This window comes from Leuciscus leuciscus (genome assembly GCF_965113295.1).
Source record: "Leuciscus leuciscus genome assembly, chromosome: 22".
NCBI lineage: Eukaryota > Metazoa > Chordata > Actinopteri > Cypriniformes > Leuciscidae > Leuciscus > Leuciscus leuciscus.
Genome location: NC_138746.1, coordinates 21,852,738 through 21,871,545, shown reverse-complemented (window position 1 = coordinate 21,871,545; position 18,808 = coordinate 21,852,738). Strand labels below are relative to the sequence as shown.

General features: G+C 38.5%; 1 protein-coding gene across 1 annotated transcript in view; it reads left to right on the top strand.

The window, feature by feature from the left end:
* Positions 1-10,594: 10,594 nt before the first annotated feature.
* kcnh5b (potassium voltage-gated channel, subfamily H (eag-related), member 5b) overlaps positions 10,595-18,808 on the top strand; it is a 48,421-nt gene continuing 40,207 nt past the window's right edge. Inside the window, exon 1 of the mRNA XM_082154418.1 lies at positions 10,595-10,623. The gene's annotated coding sequence lies outside the window, so the exon portion shown is untranslated. The remainder of the gene's footprint in view (positions 10,624-18,808) is intronic.

The following is an 18,808-nucleotide window of genomic DNA, read 5'->3' as shown; positions in this document are numbered from 1 at the left end:
ATTTCTGGACTTAGTTGGTCTCCCAGCCTGGTCCCGCTTGTTGGTTTTAGAGGGTTTTGGACACATGTCAGCTGGGAAAATACAAAACAAAATACACTAAACCTGCTAAACTAATTGGACACTCAGCCATGCTGGAGACCAGTTTAAACCAGCTAAGACCATTAAACCAGCTTAGTTTTTTCCCAGCAGGATTCTGATTAGTCTTCTTTACCAACTTAAAAAAATAAATAAATCTTTCTTGGTTTACATTTCACCACAGTGAATATGATGAATTACCTAAATGTATTATTATAATTCACAGGGTTCCTTCAGTTTGGAAAAGCATGGAATCTGATTTGAGTATGTTCAGGTCTGGATAAGCATGGGAAAAAAGAAAACCTGTGGAAAAAATTTGTTTGTGTCAGCATAGTATCCCCTATTCAGTTTTCTTAAATATTAAATTAAGAATTTCAAAAAAAATAAATGTATCATATAAGTAGAGTGTTTTCATTATAAAAGTTTAGTGATTTGTCAAACACAACTGAATGAATTCAAGGCGCACATTTTCATCATGCGAAACTGTTTGTCTTTACTATACCCACGTAGGGTCTCTTGAACAAATGTACCACTCAAACCATTAACAGATAAAGGAGCAAACGATCATCTAAATCAGACTGTACTTTACTGTTATTATCATGCAACATCAAACCACATTTACAGCATTAAACCAATGTGTCGGGTGAATATATACAGGTTTTAAAGCGTTTAAGGTTTCTTCTCATCATTTAAGCGCATGTTATCACTTGAAGAAAACCAATGAAAAAAAAAACTATTTAGGGATGACTGTGTTAGATAGATAGATAGATATACCAGATATAATGCTTAAGACCCATTTATGTTAAATATGGTCTGAAAATTTTGAAAAAGGTTTGGAAATTTGGGTCTGGAATTTTTAAATTGAAAATGTGTAGGAACCCTGAATTCAGTTGTCATTGTATAAACTAGTAAAAAAAAATTCTTCCATAACTGGAAAAGTATAGAGTAAAACTTTATTTTGATGGTCCACTTAAACATTGCACTAACTTTGCAACTATACGTCAACTTACATTACAAGCCAACAATAGGGCAACTCTAGCACAGTAATGCATAGCAAGTTTTTTTTTTTTTAGTTTTTTTATCTATAGAATAGTAAGTGTTAGTATTAATGGGTCAAGTGTTGATGAAAAAGATCTTGAAAACGGTTAGACTCAGCTGCTCGTGTTTAGTTAAGCAGGTCATTCCACAAGAGATTGCACCACAAGTTGGCCGGGACCACAAGCACCTCCGTCTTCACAAGGTTTATTTGAAGGTGGTCCTGAGATGCCTTTCATTACGAGGGTTGACAGGAGGATCTAGTGGTTAACTGTGTCAAAAGCAACAGACAGATTCAGCAAGATGAGTACTGAGGATTTGGAACCTGCTCTTGCCAATCTCAAAGCTTCAATAACCGAGAGCGGGGCACAGGGGCAGTCTCAGTTAAGTGGCCGCTTTTGAAACCAGACTGGATGTTGTCCAGGAGGTTGTTCTGGAAAGTTAGAGAATTGAACATTACTCGTTCAAGTGTTTTAGCAATGACTGGGCGTAGGGATACTGGTCTGTAATTTTCTAAAAGTGCTGAATTTAGAGTGGGCTGGATTTAAGCAGTGGGGTTATCCGAGCCTGCTTAAATGCTGTGGGAAAAGTACCAGTGTGAAGAGAAGTGTTGATGATGTGAGTGAGTGTGGGTACAACTGAAGAAGAAATGGCTTGAAGGAGATGAGTGGGGATCAAGTGGACAGTTAGAAGGGTGAGTTTGGAGACTTCTGCCTCTGAGAGCAGAGAGGAGGGGAGAATGTGTGTGTTTGTTTTTAAGATGTGTGTGTCAGTTTGGAAAACTGGCCTCTGATGGTTGTTGTTTTTATGAAGAATGTGGCAAAGTCATCAGCTGTTAGGGTTGATGAAGGAGGGGGAGGAGGATGATCAAGAAGAGAGGAGAAGGTTTTGAAAAGCGTGCGAGAATCAGAAGAATTGTTCATTTTGTTGTGGTACTATGTCATTTTCACAGTAGAGATATTAGCAGAGAAGGAAGAGAGGAGAGATTGATACAAACCAAGGTTAGTGGGATCTTTTGATTTGTGCCAATTCCTCTTGCAGCCCTGAGTTTAGATTGATGTTCGCGGAGAACATCAGATAGCCAGGGGGCGGAGGGGGTAGCATGGGCTTGGCCTGGATGAAAGGTGGCAAAAGTTGTCTAAACAAGATGTTAGAGAGGAGAAAAGAGCATTAGTAGCCCTCTAGTGATGAAAGCTGGTTAGGGGGAGGAAGTGTGGATGAGACCAAAGAGGATAGGCGGGAGGGTGAAAGTGAGCATAGGTTACACCGCAAAAAAGTGACCTGTGGAGGAGTTTTGTCATGTGCCAGATTGGTTAAGAGAGTGAGGAATTATTTTATTAACCTAACGGTCTACTACACTACAGTCTGTTAATACTCGGAGGTAGTTGACAAGTTACAGTTATAGTTAGTTTAATATCTAAAGTGGACCATCGAAATAAAGTGTAACAAAGACTATCTTGGATTTTTTTGAGAGCATCTTTCTGAATTACTCAAACTTGCTAGTGATGGAAACCTTGGGCCATGGAGTGTTTTAGGTCTTTATAGCAACAGCATAAAGTTATCTGGGGCTAGATTAAGGTCCTCTAAAATATTTATTAACCCTGGGAGGGATGGCCATCCATAGAAAATAGTAAGTTCAAGCGACAACTCTGAAAAAATGGAAATCGACGCAAAGCATAATGTGAGGTTGGGTTTTTTTCTTTTCTTTTTTTCTTTTTACTAATTTGTTCCTCACATATAATGTGGTATCAAATCTATATTTTGGGATTGTACTTCAAACCTGCACTTTTAAATTTGGGGCCGGTCTAGTGTGCTTTTTAAAATGTAGGCCTGTTATATAACTGAATATTCACACACAGTATATTCAGGTCACAAATGTCACACAGTCCTTGTATTTGCTGTTTCACTTGTGTGAAATTGCTGTATTTTCTATAATTCACACATTTACACAGTCTGTTTTGGTTTTAACCCAGTAATTGTGTAAGGGACTCCACAGTTTATGTGCCATAGAGACTGGGACACCGTCAACAGAGAGCAACATCTGTGTGTCACTCAGGTAACTGATATTCCCAAAGCAATTGTTGTTCATCCTAGAACAACTTTCAAACAAACATGGTCCACTAACACTATCTGATTGACAGTACTTTTGTTTCAGGACCAGTAAGGACGTTGATACAAAACTTGGACATTTTCTATCCTGTTTTTGACCCTCTTTTTCAAACACTCGGTTTGATGGGCGCGCCACATTCAAGACTTGGAAGTAAACGCCCACTGCTCCGATTGGGTAACAGTTTTGCATTTTAAAATAATTATCAACATGCTGCCATAACACTTGTGGAATTGTTTTAAAAACGTCCAATATTGAAAAATGGCAACCGGTGAAATTCAGCCATACATGTTTGAGCCAGAGTCAGGCAAATTAAGTTGAAGTAGGCCCTACTTAAAGTTACCACACTTATAGTTGACAAAATAGCTTACAGAGTTTAATTAGTGTAAACAAATTATGAAAGAGGGAGGGGGACTGGGGGGAGGAGGAGGAGGGAGGGTCTAGCTAGCCTCCGTTTTGTTTTACAATACTTTGAACGTCAACAAGAAGTGACGTCAGCCAACATCGCTTAGAGCACCTTTAAGGCGACGCTGAATAGGGGTTGAACGACTTCAAAAAAAATTTAAGTCGACGTTGACTAGTCGCTGATAAGTCATTGATGAACAAATAAGCCTGAAACTTGAGCTGAGACTCGAACGTGGGTTGCTTTGTACACTGATACAGTTGTGGTCAGAATGAATGGCACCCCTGGTAAATATGTAAAAAATATGGTAAAAAATTAATCTGCATGGTTTATCCTTTTGATGTTTCATTCAAAATGTTTGCAAAAATCAAACCTTTCAAAGAAGTAAAAGAATTGAAAGTGGGGGGTAAATCACATTATGAAATAAATGCTTTTCTCCAAAACACGCTGGCCATAATTATTGGCTCCCGGTTATTAAATACTTTTTGCAACCTCCTTTTGCCAAGATAACCGCTCTGAGTCTTCTCCTATAATGCCTTTCAGATGACTTCCGGACCGCAGTATTTCTACCTGGATGACACCTACTCTGAAGCAGCACTGCATGAGTCCTTCTGCCCTCATTCCGTGGTGGAGCTGCGAGCCAAGCGAGGAGACTACAGCTAAGGGATCTCGATGTCGGCACAATTCCCGCATGGCCCCCGCTCTCTAACATGCAGCTTCCCACCTCAGAGCGACGATCTGCTGTGTACGAAGCACAAATCACTCCAGCTCCACACCCATTCACACGATATAGAGCACAGAAAAGTTCCAGTCGTGCACACGTTATAGCTGTTGAGAGCCTGTTGTTACAGGCGCAGACGCTGCTGCCGCTCTGCACAAATTATCGGTTATATCTATGTGCATTGCTGTTGTACACGTTAACTGTGTAATAAGCACAGCCGGGAATCCGTCATCACTTTCTTGGTTTTGCCCAAACAGGTAGTAATCTTTGCGAAAAAACAACATCGTGTCGGCCCAGATCCGGCCCACATCTGGTACACATGGATTCCACATGGCCCAGATGTGGACCGGATCTGGGCCGACACTATGTTGCTGTCTGGGATACCAGATGTGCTGAGGCACCTATGCATATTGCAGTGCTTGAAGTGAGGGGGGAAAGTGCCGGTAATCTCATGCACCGCTGGCATATGCAAATCATTATCACATTTGAAATTTCTACAATGAAAAAAAAAATGCTGACACAAGAGGCATATCATTCACTATGGACACACACAACAGAGACAGACATAGAGGAGGAGGTTAGCCAGAAAGAAAAATAGAGAGTAGCTACACGTGTGCCAGTGAATTCAGTAATTGGCTATTCCAAAGGAACAGTTGACAATTGACAATTAAGTTGTATTATCTGATTAAATATTTGATGGTAGCATAAATTCAGCAGGCACTAGAAATTTCTGGGAAGACAAACATTGTTATTTATAATGTATAGATGATGTTCATACTTACAGATGTTCATACTTATGAAGTTCATACTTCATACTCAGCACATCTCCTTGTCTTTGTGAGGCTGGATGCTATAAGAGACAGAGCCAGAGGCAGAAGATTAGTCAGCAGTGTGGGAAGGAATTTTGCAAGGATATCACATTAAATGGTCAATTAATTCACTTGTAATCTATTGTGCTGACTCATACTCATTGCCAAAGACATGGATAAAACAAAAAGTAGCCTAAACATAAATATTGAATCAGAACTTGTTCTGAAAAAGTCTGCTCTAAATTTTATAGGATCCAAAGATGTTAACCTCATGAGAAAAGGCTCCAGATGGTCTTGTGGTCAGCTGGTGCTGAATGGTTAAATAACTTTGTGGATTGAACTGCTCTAATGGTGGTCCATTGCATTTCAGGAAAACCAAGCTGGACAGTCTCTTTACAGCAAGTAAGTTTCTTTTGACTGTAAGAACATCATTCATGAAACTGCAGTGTCCACCAGTGAATGTGAAAGAGCCTTCAATGGTATGGACAGCTTTAAAAATAGGCTTGAGGGTAGCTGGGGTTCGGGATGCCCTCAGTTCCTTGTATTCCTCGAAACACCTCCTCTTCTCTCTATTTTAAATGCTTCATATAAACGAAGCACCTCTGCTTCATCATGCTGTATGTTCAGATTTCCCTCAGACCAAGTGTCCGGTTAAAGAACCAGTAATGGCGCTTTTCCACTGCATGGTACGGTACGGCTCGGTTCGGTACGGCACGCTTTGGCGCTTTTCCACTGCATGGTACGGTACGGCTCGGTTCAGTACGGCTCACTTGTGACACGTTTCCACTGCATGGTACGGTACGGTACGGCTCGCTTCGGCTCGCTTTAAATGGTAGCCTACCACCTCTGTTGAGGTTCCAAGCGTACCGTACCGATACTAATGGCGCTTTTCCACTGCATGGTACGGTACGGCTCGGTTCGGTACGGCTCACTTATGGCGCATTTCCACTGCATGGTACGGTACGGTACGGCTCGCTTTAAATGGTACCACCTGGTCCACCTCTGTTGAGGTTCCAAGCGTACCGTACCGATACTAAAATGTGACGTGAAAACACTGCAGATCACTGATTGGTCAGACAGAATCATCACTACCAGCGTCATTCTCATTGTATTTACGACACGAGACACTAAACCCGCTAGATTTAAATAGCCAGTAGACAACAGCCAACGCTGTAGCGCCTGTTTTAAAAGTATTTGCTTTAAAAAAAAAAAAAGAGTATAAACTTTAAAAAAAGAAATGGCTGAATCGTGGTCAGTGGACGAGGTGCAGACGTTCCTCTCGTTGGTTGCCGAGGAGCGGATGGGGAAACACGGAATGAAAAATTCGCATTTCATATGATGATGTCATGGCAGTAGAGACGGCAACTATAACGATCAGTCCCACCCACTTTGAAGCGGTACTAACTGCAGTGGAAAAGCAACCGAGCTAAAGCGAACCGAACCGTGCCGTACCGAGCCGAGTCGTACCACGCAGTGGAAAAGCGAAGCGAGCCGAACCGTTCCGCGCCGAGTCGAACCGTAGGCTACCGAGCCGAACCATATGCAGTGGAAAAGCGCCATAACTCTTTAAGGGATGAGATATCTAAGGACACCTCATTTATATGTGTCATGTAGTATTGAACTTTTATATACAATATTTAAAAAATATATAGGGCATTTTATTGAAAACATGTCTGTTCAAACCCTGTTTCTCACCTTGTCTTTTTCTGAGGGTCTGCTATTTTAAAAAATAATTGTTTTTGAATGAAATATGGTAATGTACAACATGAGATCCACCCACTCCTGTTTCTAAAATAAAATACAACGCTGGCCCACACACATCCACACTGTCTCTCTTTCTGTCTCTATCTCTTTTTTCTTTTCTCAGACTGTTTCTTGTCTATTTTTTTGTCTTATTTCTTTCTTTCTTTTATCCCTGCATGGCTCGCTTTCTGTTGTGATCACAGGCAGAACAAAACCTTCTGTCAATTGATGTACACACCGTTGTGATGTCATGTCGTGAAATAACACTCTTTTTAACATGATGAAACATTGCATGACTAGTCTTGGGCGAAACTTCTGAATGTGCATCCTGTCGACAATCCCTAATTATCTGTCTTGTTATTGGCCGATAACAAAAATGGTCTTCCTACTCTCTCCTGAGCTCATCACCCCTTCATTAGACTTACATAATCTTCCTAGTGACGAGGATGTGTGTGTGTGTGTGGGGGGGGGGGGGGGTTGTGATTTCTCCATGGAAGAACTTTTTAAAATATATAAAAGGTTTTTTTTTTATTGTTATAATACACTCACCTAAAGGATTATTAGGAACACCATACTAATACTGTGTTTGACCCCCTTTTGCCTTCAAAACTGCCTTAATTCTACGTGGCATTGATTCAACAAGGTGCTGAAAGCATTCTTTAGAAATGTTGGCCCATATTGATAGGATAGCATCTTGCAGTTGATGGAGATTTGTGGGATGCACATCCAGGGCACGAAGCTCCCGTTCCACCACATCCCAAAGTTGCTCTATTGGGTTGAGATCTGGTGACTGTGGGGGCCATTTTAGTACAGTGAACTCATTGTCATGTTCAAGAAACCAATTTGAAATGATTCGAGCTTTGTGACATGGTGCATTATCCTGCTGGAAGTAGCCATCAGAGGATGGGTACATGGTGGTCATAAAGGGATGGACATGGTCAGAAACAATGCTCAGGTAGGCCGTGGCATTTAAACGATGCCCAATTGGCACTAAGGGGCCTAAAGTGTGCCAAGAAAACATCCCCCACACCATTACACCACCACCACCAGCCTGCACAGTGGTAACAAGGCATGATGGATCCATGTTATCATTCTGTTTACGCCAAATTCTGACTCTACCATCTGAATGTCTCAACAGAAATCGAGACTCATCAGACCAGGCAACATTTTTCCAGTCTTCAGCTGTCCAATTTTGGTGAGCTCGTGCAAATTGTAGCCTCTTTTTCCTATTTGTAGTGGAGATGAGTGGTACCCGGTGGGGTCTTCTGCTGTTGTAGCCCATCTGCCTCAAGGTTGTGCGTGTTGTGGCTTCACAAATGCTTTGCTGCATACCTCGGTTGTAACGAGTGGTTATTTCAGTCAAAGTTGCTATTCTATCAGCTTGAATCAGTCGGCCCATTCTCCTCTGACCTCTAGCATCAACAAGGCATTTTCGCCCACACCCACAGGACTGCCGCATACTGGATGTTTTTCCCTTTTCACACCATTCTTTGTAAACCCTAGAAATGGTTGTGCGTGAAAATCCCAGTAACTGAGCAGATTGTGAAATACTCAGACCGGCCCGTCTGGCACCAACAACAATGCCACGCTCAAAATTGCTTAAATCACCTTTCTTTCCCATTCTGACATTCAGTTTGGAGTTCAGGACATTGTCTTGACCAGGACCACATCCCTAAATGCATTGAAGCAACTGCCATGTGATTGGTTGATTAGATAATTGCATTAATGAAAAATTGAACAGGTGTTCCTAATAATCCTTTAGGTGAGTGTATTTCACAATGTTACTGTTTTTACTGTATTTGTGATCAAACAATTGCAGCCTTGGTAAATATAAGAGACTTCCAGTGATGGGTAGATTACTAACAAATTGTAGTCAGTTACTGATTCCAAATCAGTAGTTAGTTAGTAATGTAATCTATAGATTACTCATTTTAGGTAATGTATTCTGACTACTTTTTGATTACTTTTAGATTAATTTTGACCTAACTCATTTATCACATTGACTTGAATTGGATAATCTTGTACCATATTGATATAAATTTACAAAGAGAAGGAAAATGTATTCAAATCATTAATATAAACAACATGAAGTGCATTAAATATTGCATTAAGTCAGGATTTCTCAGACTGTGGGGGGTTCGTGTGTTTAATGAAAAGCTATTAAGTAATGAAGTCATAAAAATGTAAAATTAAAATAATAATAAAAAAATGAAAACAATCAAAATATAGCATTTACTAAAAAGATTGTTTACCTGAAAGTCATGTGACCATTAACTGACATCAGAAAACTGTGAACTTTATTATTATTATTACTGACTTAATATTATTATTGACCTAACTTGTTAACTTAAAATCTAAGGCCTTACTTCAAGTAAATGTATTAGGTCAAAGAGGTTCAGCTGACAAAAAAAGTTGGTGAATCCCTACATTGCATGTAAATATGAAACAACATGGAATTGTACATTTTAATGTGTTTGAAAGACAAAAGCCTTCCAAAGACAGTAATACATGGTTAAATGTCTCACTGAGTGATAATTCAAATAATAATTAATGTGTTCTTCAGGAGCTGATTAGATTTGCAATTTTGAGAAAACACTTCTTAAAAGGGAAATGATTTCTGTAAATCCAGTGATCAAATGCTGTTTTATTCTCAGTTTTCAATGATTACTAGGTCACATGACCATGATTATTATGGTCTGTGTGTGCGACTACACAAACATGGAAGACCTTCTGAACGAATATAAACCGTAGACTTTTATAGAAACGAAAATTTAAAGATGAAGTAGAAGAATCAATGAATTATGAATAATTTACTGTCATTGTGAGTATAATGTAATCATATAATCAATAGAAAATTCTGATTACCAGTATTTTCAAATGTAATCTAATCTAATTACAAGTACCTAATTTTTGGAATCAGATAACATGTACTGTAATCAGTTACTACCCAGCACTGGAGACTTCGTTCAAAAACATAAAACAAATCGAATTGTTCCAAACTTTTGACCGTATTAGTTGAGCACCACTGAACCAGATAAGCCAGTAGTGTATGTATCTGTAGGTCCCAGGTTGTTTTTGAGTCCCAGTCCATTCCCAGTGCCTGTCACTCAAACAGCACACAAGATTTCTTAACTAAATAACACAATGTTACATCATCTTCAGACCTTAGTGCTGAACTATGGTGGGTTATTAGACGTGTTTATATTGGTTTATTAATTATAATGTGTTGGAATTAACGAGATCAGGTCAGTGGGATTTATTTTTAAGTCGTGCTTTCTTCCACATAAACACATGTTTTCCTTCTATTTTCGTTTCTCCATTTCTTCATTTGCCTCTGAATATTTAATCAGTATTAATGTTATTCTGAAGATGTTTAGTGAGCCGGATCTAAAACTATCTGACATATCAAAGCGTTTCAGTGCAGTTGAAATGCTTCAGCGTGGTGCCATGAGACATTTTGATACAGACTGAGATCGAATGGATTAAACTGATTAAGAGAACGGTTTTATTATTTTCTTTTCACTGGTGTGTAGCTATAATTGTTTAAGTGACAGGACTTCAGAAAGAAACAAATCCCCAATTATTAAATGTATAGTTCTGGATGCTTAGTAGTCGACACAGCTTTCCAGTTGGGCTAAGATACTCAACATAGTAAAACTAGTTGTTTTATCATGCCTAGCGTATCCTGTTCTTTTTCCACAGATGAAAGACAGGAAGGGACAACATGGGGGTGAGTAAATCAGTAAACACAATTTGGCTGAACTATCTCTTTAATAACCCTGCATGAACACAAACTGTCATAGATTGTGGCTTGCCACGGCAATGTTAAATATGAACTATAGCCTACTTATCCTCTGTTTCCTGTGGCATCATTATATGAGGCTTCTGCAATATTATCATCACCTGTGCATTGTGGCTGTCCGTGAAGGAACTATATCTCTTCTCCTCCTTACACTTGGACTATAATGAGCGGAATAACAGTAAAAATGATTTGAACTGCTGAACTTCTGTGCCTATGAGGCTGGCTCATTGTAATTAGGGAGCATTTGAGACTATTAAACACATTTCAGCCCTGGATAATGTAGGAGTGTTTTAACTAATTTAATGAGGGCCTGACTGAATGTCAGTGAGTCATATCACATCAGGATCCCTTTCTCTCATGAGCTCTTTTTCTCCCTCACACTCTCTGCCACTGTCTTTTTGCAACTATGGTGTATTAATTTAGGCTATATGAGTGTTGGGGAGCAACTACCTAAAGGTATTGACGTTACTAAATATTTTTCATTAGCGTGACAACCTTTTTAAAACAGCGTAGGCTATTGCAGACACAGCTTTACTGCCAAACAAACAAATGTATTAATAAACACACTCACTCACCTATATAGTCAATCTCTATGGTGTCCTCAGAATGTGTCTGGGAAATTTCAGCTCAAAATACCACAGATCATTTATTATAGCTTGTCAAATTTTCCCCTTTTTGGATGTGAGCAAAAATGCGCCGTTTCCCTTTAAATGCCCCTGTTGTCCCTTTAAATGCAAATGAGCTGCTGCTCCTGCCTCCTTTCAGAAGACAGCCTATCCACGAGCTTCGGATACTCCGGCAATAAGGAAACATGCGAATCTCATCCAAAATTTCAGAAATAACCAGTAGCAGTGCAGCCTTACGGAGAGCCTCATGAAGAGGTTGCAACTTTAAGACTGCACTGCACCTGGACGTTTCTGAATGGTTAGTGGATACATTTATGTAGTTGTTGTGGAGTTACATAGATTCATCTCATCGACTTGCATGTAGCCTACTGTCTATCATGTTTAAATTTTACACAAGTTGACACAGTTTCCTGAGGTCTTTATAAGACTGTTGTGACAATGTTTCGTCAAAACAGTGTTCTGTGCTCATCTGTGCAGCAACGACAGAACAGTTTACATGCTTCGTCTTAGAACTGGTTACACTGTTGTCGCCTGCGAATTGTGCGAAAACCAAATGGCAGCGCTGTGAGTGGAAACGTGCAGATTAAGGGGCGGCAATATTATAATAAAATCCCCTTCCTACGGTGGCCCAGTAGGTGCACAACACAACGAAATTTAAAAAGCAAACATAAGTTCACAACACAACAAAATGAATCCACAACACAACGGAAATGAGCCACAATGAGCATATAAAATACAAATTATACGTTTTAACCACTTGGTGGAATTGCCAGACGTTCCCTTAGGGATCATGCGCTGTGGTAGCGCGTCAAAGCATTCTAGACTAGAGCATAAATATGCAGTTATAATGCACGTAGTTGATTTTGAATTAATAAATGTCGATATACAATGGTTAGCCATACTGTTAAAGCTAATCGTGGTATTGATATATTAAGACTGCTGACTCTATAGAACAATGACTATGGAAGTAAAATAAAGTCAAATGTTTTTGAAATAAAAAAGCCTGTTGAATTGCACTACTTGAAAAAAATAGGCATTGCATTAACCATGCTTGCATTTTAATGCATTGTATTTTCAGGGCTTGAATTTTTATGGGCTGAAATTCAACATGGTTGAATATTTAAGCTGTGAATATTTCAATTAAAAACATTTCAAACACATTTTCATTATTCAAATTTCAATAATCCATATTCACCTTTCATATTTCACTTCCAAAATATTCAAACTGTTTAAAAATACAACCTATAATATTCAACAGGCAATTTTCGGTCCATTTTATTTCGCTTTGCAAATTCGCTTCCACAAATTCAGTGGTTCAAATTCGACAGTAAATTCAACATTGACATCCAGGAACTGCAGGAAAAGCAGTAGATTGCCGAGCATACTCTCCATCTGCTGTTAGTCCATCTCACCAGCAGGCAGTGGCGGTTCTAGGGGGGTGGCCGGGGGGGCCAGTGCCCCCGTGTCACCAAGCTTGGCCCCCCCTCTGGCCCCCCTAAATTTGGAATCGTAAAATCACACCAAACAACTGCGCATTTTATCAGTTGCGGCGCCTTCATCTATAGGCTACACTGCAGCACGACGTATATTCACATCAAATGTTAACGCAGAGGAACGGGACACTGCAGTTCACAAAAGTTCATTATTTGCATGTGCTTTAAAGCCTTGCCGGTTAAACATGTCATTCGCTGCTGATGCGCTGTTCAAATATGCGCTTTACTGAGCGCGTACACTCGACGCGCACATGCACTAAAAGCCTGTTACTGGACTAAGTTATCTTTTGAGTCTTATATTGCGCTAATACTGTCAAATACAGACAATTTTTACACAAACAAAGTTTTTGGTTATGTCTATAGTGAAAGCAAACAGAGAAAATTAATTAAAATCTGCTTGTCATATGCGTGTATATTAGACGCGTCGCGTGCAGTTCTTAAAGAGACAGTAGCCCTAATAATAAACATGCTGCCGCTTGTCCTTAAAGAGATAGTTCACCCAAAACCAAACAGTTGCTGGTCCCCATTGACTTCCATTCATAGTAGGAAAAAAATATTACTATGGAAGTCACAGGGGTACATCAACTGTTTGGTTACTCACATTCTTTCAAATAACGTTTATTTTCAACAGAAGAAAGAAACTTATTCAGGTTTAAAACAACTTAGAGTAAATTATGACTTTTTTGGGGGAGAACTATCCTAATGTTAATAAAACAACAAAACACACAGAGGAAATCATTCACTGCTCTTGACTGAGAACTTTAAGTCTGTTGTGTTTTATTTTCATATTTGTTCATTTAATTACTTTCTTCAATTCTACTGTTAAATACACCTATAGCTGAAAAAATAAAGCACTGTTTATTTCATTTGTATATTAAGTTGTGTATGTGTAATATGTATCTCTGTTCTTAATTTTTAATAACAAAGAAAATAGTGACAAAGATTTTATTTTCGCCACTTTGGCCTAAATGTCTGCCATTCTTTTTTATTTTATATACCTATATTTTGTTACCTATAAGGCTTTGCTTTTAAAATAGGGACATTAGTTTGGCTGTAATGCTCAATCACATGCAAAATAGTAAAAACCAACATGAAAAAAGAATCGTGATAAAATCGTGATTTTCCTGAAAAAATTAATAAAATTGTGATATGATATTATAGCCATATCGCCCACCCCAGGTGTAAAAAAGTGCCTAGATGTGCTTAGATGCTAAAAATGTGTTATTATTGATAATTATATCACACTACAATTAAACATAATGAAACATTCATTTGAATTGAAATTGTTTTATTAGCTTAGCTAATATAATTTATTAGCTTTTTCTAGAGATTGCAGTCATGCATGACATGGTGAAAAATGACTTGAAATAATACTGAAAATAGGTTAAGATGAATGTTAAAGGTGTGCCCCCTAAAAGCACAAGTGGCCCCTGCCTGGCCCCCCCAGTTACTGTGGTCTAGAACCGCCACTGCCAGCAGGGGGTGCAAACGCGTGTTGTTGACGAAGACAGCAACAGTTAGAGCAAGCCATTCATTCATAAAACTCATTTACAGCAATGTAAGTGTATTTGTGATTATTATGATGGCTGTTTTATGTTAAATTCAGTGTCTTCACGGTTACTTTTCCTGTGTAGCCTACATGCATCTTTCTCTACCGTGAACGAGATTATGTTATTCCCCGATGCGAATATACAGATCCAATGTTACATTTTTGAGGTTGACATATATTTCTCTTGGTTGTTTAGTTGCCTACTTTATATTGTGGCGATGTGCTGCATGCAGGCTATTAGGGTTTCCCTCAATACTTCAGGATTCCCCTGCTGGACATATACAACGCTTAACGTGGAAATGTATGGGAATAAATGGTTTTTATGATTCTAGGAGCAAAAGGGACTTCCTGTTCTTAAATGTGTATGTGGCATTGAATCTACTCGTGGGCAGAGCTGAGCTGTAATTAAGCCCAAGCATGGAGACAAAAGAGATCAGGACGGTTTGCACTCGGCACAGGCAGCAGCACGACATGCATTTATCTGGCTACGTTTAAACAGATTCATGTGACTCTCAGGATACTCTGTGTCTTCAGGGAACAAATATTACAACTTAGTAGGAGGATGGCATATAATCTTATTGGTTCCAGGAAGACTACTCCTTTGAGTGACATCACTTAAAGCCATATGAGGCCAGTTCTGGGACACGATGATGTGCTTAAAATAGAGGCAGCCTGATACCTAAATCTTACGTTTAACTCGTATCAAGACAAATGTGTTTCGTGCTGTGGAAAAAAAAATCATGCTACTGCATTTAGAAATCGTCACTTCTGCTCTTTGATTGTTGCCTGTTATTTCTCATTTCATTCCCTGCTGGGAATAGGCCAGTGTGTCAGTTTCAGATGCTGGAATCCTGCTGTGATTCTGTGAGCTGTACTTGACCACACCACGTTTGATTGTTAGAGAACCATGAGGCAAACTTCTCACCTGACTGCTCTGATGAAGGAAGAAAACGCCTCCGCAAGAGGGACAATTATGTCCATTGTATCAGCACCCACTCATTTGCATTAGTGTTTATTTAATCTGTAAATCTTCTAAAAGAAAGTCAACATTGGGTCAAAACTGACCATATTCACTTTCATAATGTTCCTGCTCTTATTGTACATGATTGATTGATTAATCATTTAATTTATCGATTAATTATTATATTTTTTCATAAAAATGTACCAAGATGCTCCACCTCTTAAATATCTCCTTTTCAACTGACGTTGTTTGGGCCGCATGGGTTATTGGTTAATGTTAGCCAACAGTGAAAGCTTCCATTGAGACTAATGCAACTTTTCTAAAATCTTATGCAATATTTAAAGGTGAAATGTGTAACTTCAATGCCGCTGGCAGCAACAAACATGTCTGCAAAATTAATGCCAACGAGTTTCAAACTCTCTCTCATCTTCCATTATTCAGAAACAGTAGTGCTCTCCTAAACTCACACTACTGGTTCTGCTCAAGCAGCAGTTTGGTATCACTAGTGGCATATAAAATGACAAGATTCACCAATACCGTAGTAAATACATCCCAATTAACAATAATGTAATTAAGGTTGCAAATAATAAAATAACGTTATATTATGAAAAAGAAGTGTTACCATTATGATACAAACTTGACCTTCAACCTCTATATTGTGGTTCAAAAGTGTACGTCTCTTGTAGGTCTTTCGCAATTGACATTCAGGTCTAGTTCCATTCTGGTATGGGACGCCTACTTTTCATTTTCTATTCAAGTCCGGATGGATAAAATCAAGCCCAACCCTACTTGTTTGGGGGGGAATATCGCATTTTGCTCTGAAATATGTCACAATACAAAAGTAAAATGTTGACTTTATTTAGTTCACTTAATGGAATGGCCATTACAGTAATTCAGCCCTCTATGGGAAGTCTGGCAGTGCTACAGAGTCCGCTAATGGTGTAACGACAAAGGAAAATCTATCATGTCTGTGAAGTTATCATTTGTTCTCTGACCCTGTCACAGTTGCTTAGGGAAACCTCTCTGCTTTTAGATTCAGAGGCTATTGGCTTATCGACGGGATATTTTTAGTGATGTTCAAACAGATTCTAGTTAGGGAGAATTTTTGATATCTGACAGAGAGAGAAAAAGGGAGACAAAAAAAGACTGAGATATGCTCACGGGCTAATTAACAGTCACAATCGATGTGGAGAAATGAAGGCATGCCAGGCTTATTGTGGTGTGTGTGTGTGAGCGAGATTGGGAGATTAAGCGAATGTGTGTCAGTCAATACAGTAGAGTGTGTGTGTATATGAATTAGTGTTAATAATTGAGTGTGTACAATACATCTGCAATTACACAGCAGGTCACCGTCTCTGGAGGTAGAATGAAGTCACAACCCCGCTGTGTTCTGTCTCTGACATTTACAGTGAAACTTGAATTATTAAACATTTGAGAATATATCGATTACTTGAGGTTCATACAGTCAAGCCTAAACTGTGTTGATCATTAAAGAACCAACAGAGCTGTTATAATCAGATTATGTCTTAAGGAATGAGTTTTGGGCTCCTTTAAAGTTCCCAGCTGAGGCGATTGAATCTCTTTTCCTTGTGCTTCGCTACTCTCCTTTCCTCAAGTCCTCCATCTCTGTTTCTTATGTATTTTATTTCTGTCTTTACATCAAAATGATATATGTACTTTATGCCTCTCATGTTGTTCTAACTGCAAAGACAAAGTGTATGAGCCGGCTGGTGAGTGTGAGTGATTGAATGAACATTGACAGCTCTCAGAGTTCTGGAACCTTCTCTTTCTTGACTTGTGCATTCTTTTCTTTGCTGTGTAGTATTGTAGGATATGAACTGGTTGAATTTGACAAAGCTTTTATAAATATTTTAATTATATAAATATTTTATTATATATATAACGTATATATATATACATATATATAAAATTATATATATAAAAATAAAAATATATATACAGTGTATATATCTCGCTCTTGGACAATATTTTTCTAATTTCGTAAAAAAAAGGAAAAGGTTGGAAAGGATGTTTTTCAATACTGTATTAAATTAATATGAATAGTAATAGTTAGAAGAATCATTATTGAGGATAGTGAGAATTACAAACAAACTCTAAATAAAAATATCTGGACAATGAAAATTCATAAAAATCTGCTTAATTGTCATTAAAACCATTAAAAATACAAGCTTTTTACAATAATACAATAGCTTCTTTTTTTTTTTATTAATATACAAATATTATAAATATATTTTTTACAATTAAAATTGCAAAACTATTAATGTTCCTATTCCTAAACAGACTTCATTTTCTTTATACAATTTTCTTTTTATATATATATTTATTTATTTTAGTTGAAGGTAGGGTAGGCAATTGCGGAGAGGATAGAAATAGCAAGTTAGCTTTGAAAGCATAAGATCCCACCCTCCCTTTAGAGCGTCTCCAAACCCACGCCTCCTTCAAAACACATGAACGCGTACAGCAGGGAGAAAACAAAAGCGTCACAAGAGATGGCGTTAAATTAATTTGTCTCAAAGCACAACATTACAATAATAATGAACAACTTACAGAGCTCTTACTTGTACCACCTGACTGCTGCAGATTCATTTCGGTGTTGATAGCGTTGACATTGAAACTCATAAATCTTGAACAGCTCTGAGTAAAACATCAAGGGTTGCCATCTTGTAATTACAGTTACAATGGCGTGAACGCAGCATAAGATTGTTGTTTTGGTTCAGGAGGAACTGCAAAAGTAGGCGCTCGTTGACTGTCTGTGTGAGCAGGGTGCACGGAGTTATGGAAATATATATGTTGACTGGCAGGTAGGACATCCTATCAATACGCTATTTAGCTCATTCAGACCGAATGCAAATGGACAAACATTTTTTGGAGACTTCCACAGGAGATACATGTACACGTTTTAATATTTAGACTAGAACATTAGAAAATATTAGAAAATTTCATATTAGTGATTGCTACAGTATCGGGATGTGAAAAGAGTTTCTAAAACTCAATAAAGTTGTCTATACCCTAACTTTATGGTTAAATATCAACATGGACATGTTTTTGTGAGATTTCCCACAATAACATGCTTGCTTGCATAAATAAGTGCACTATATAAGTGTGCTTCTGCATGACTTCCTATGGTTTGGTAATTACCTTGCACCTCTTTAGGAGTTAAAAACAGGAATGGACTGCTCTAGTGCCAAAGTGTGGATTATGCCATGCCTGACTCTAAAACTGAACCGTTACCTCCTTTGATCTGTTCTATCTGAGTTATTAGTATTATTAATGGAATACATACATGTAAACTCACTCAGTATGAACCTCTATCACAGAATTCATCATGTCTCTTGGTTGGCAGGTGGCTGAGGGCAGAACGGGTGTTTTTGTGAGGGACCCATCCGAGCCAGAGTCTTCTGTGATTAAAGCTAAATAGAAATTAAAGGGTACAAGCTGACAGCACTAAAGCTGATATGTGGGG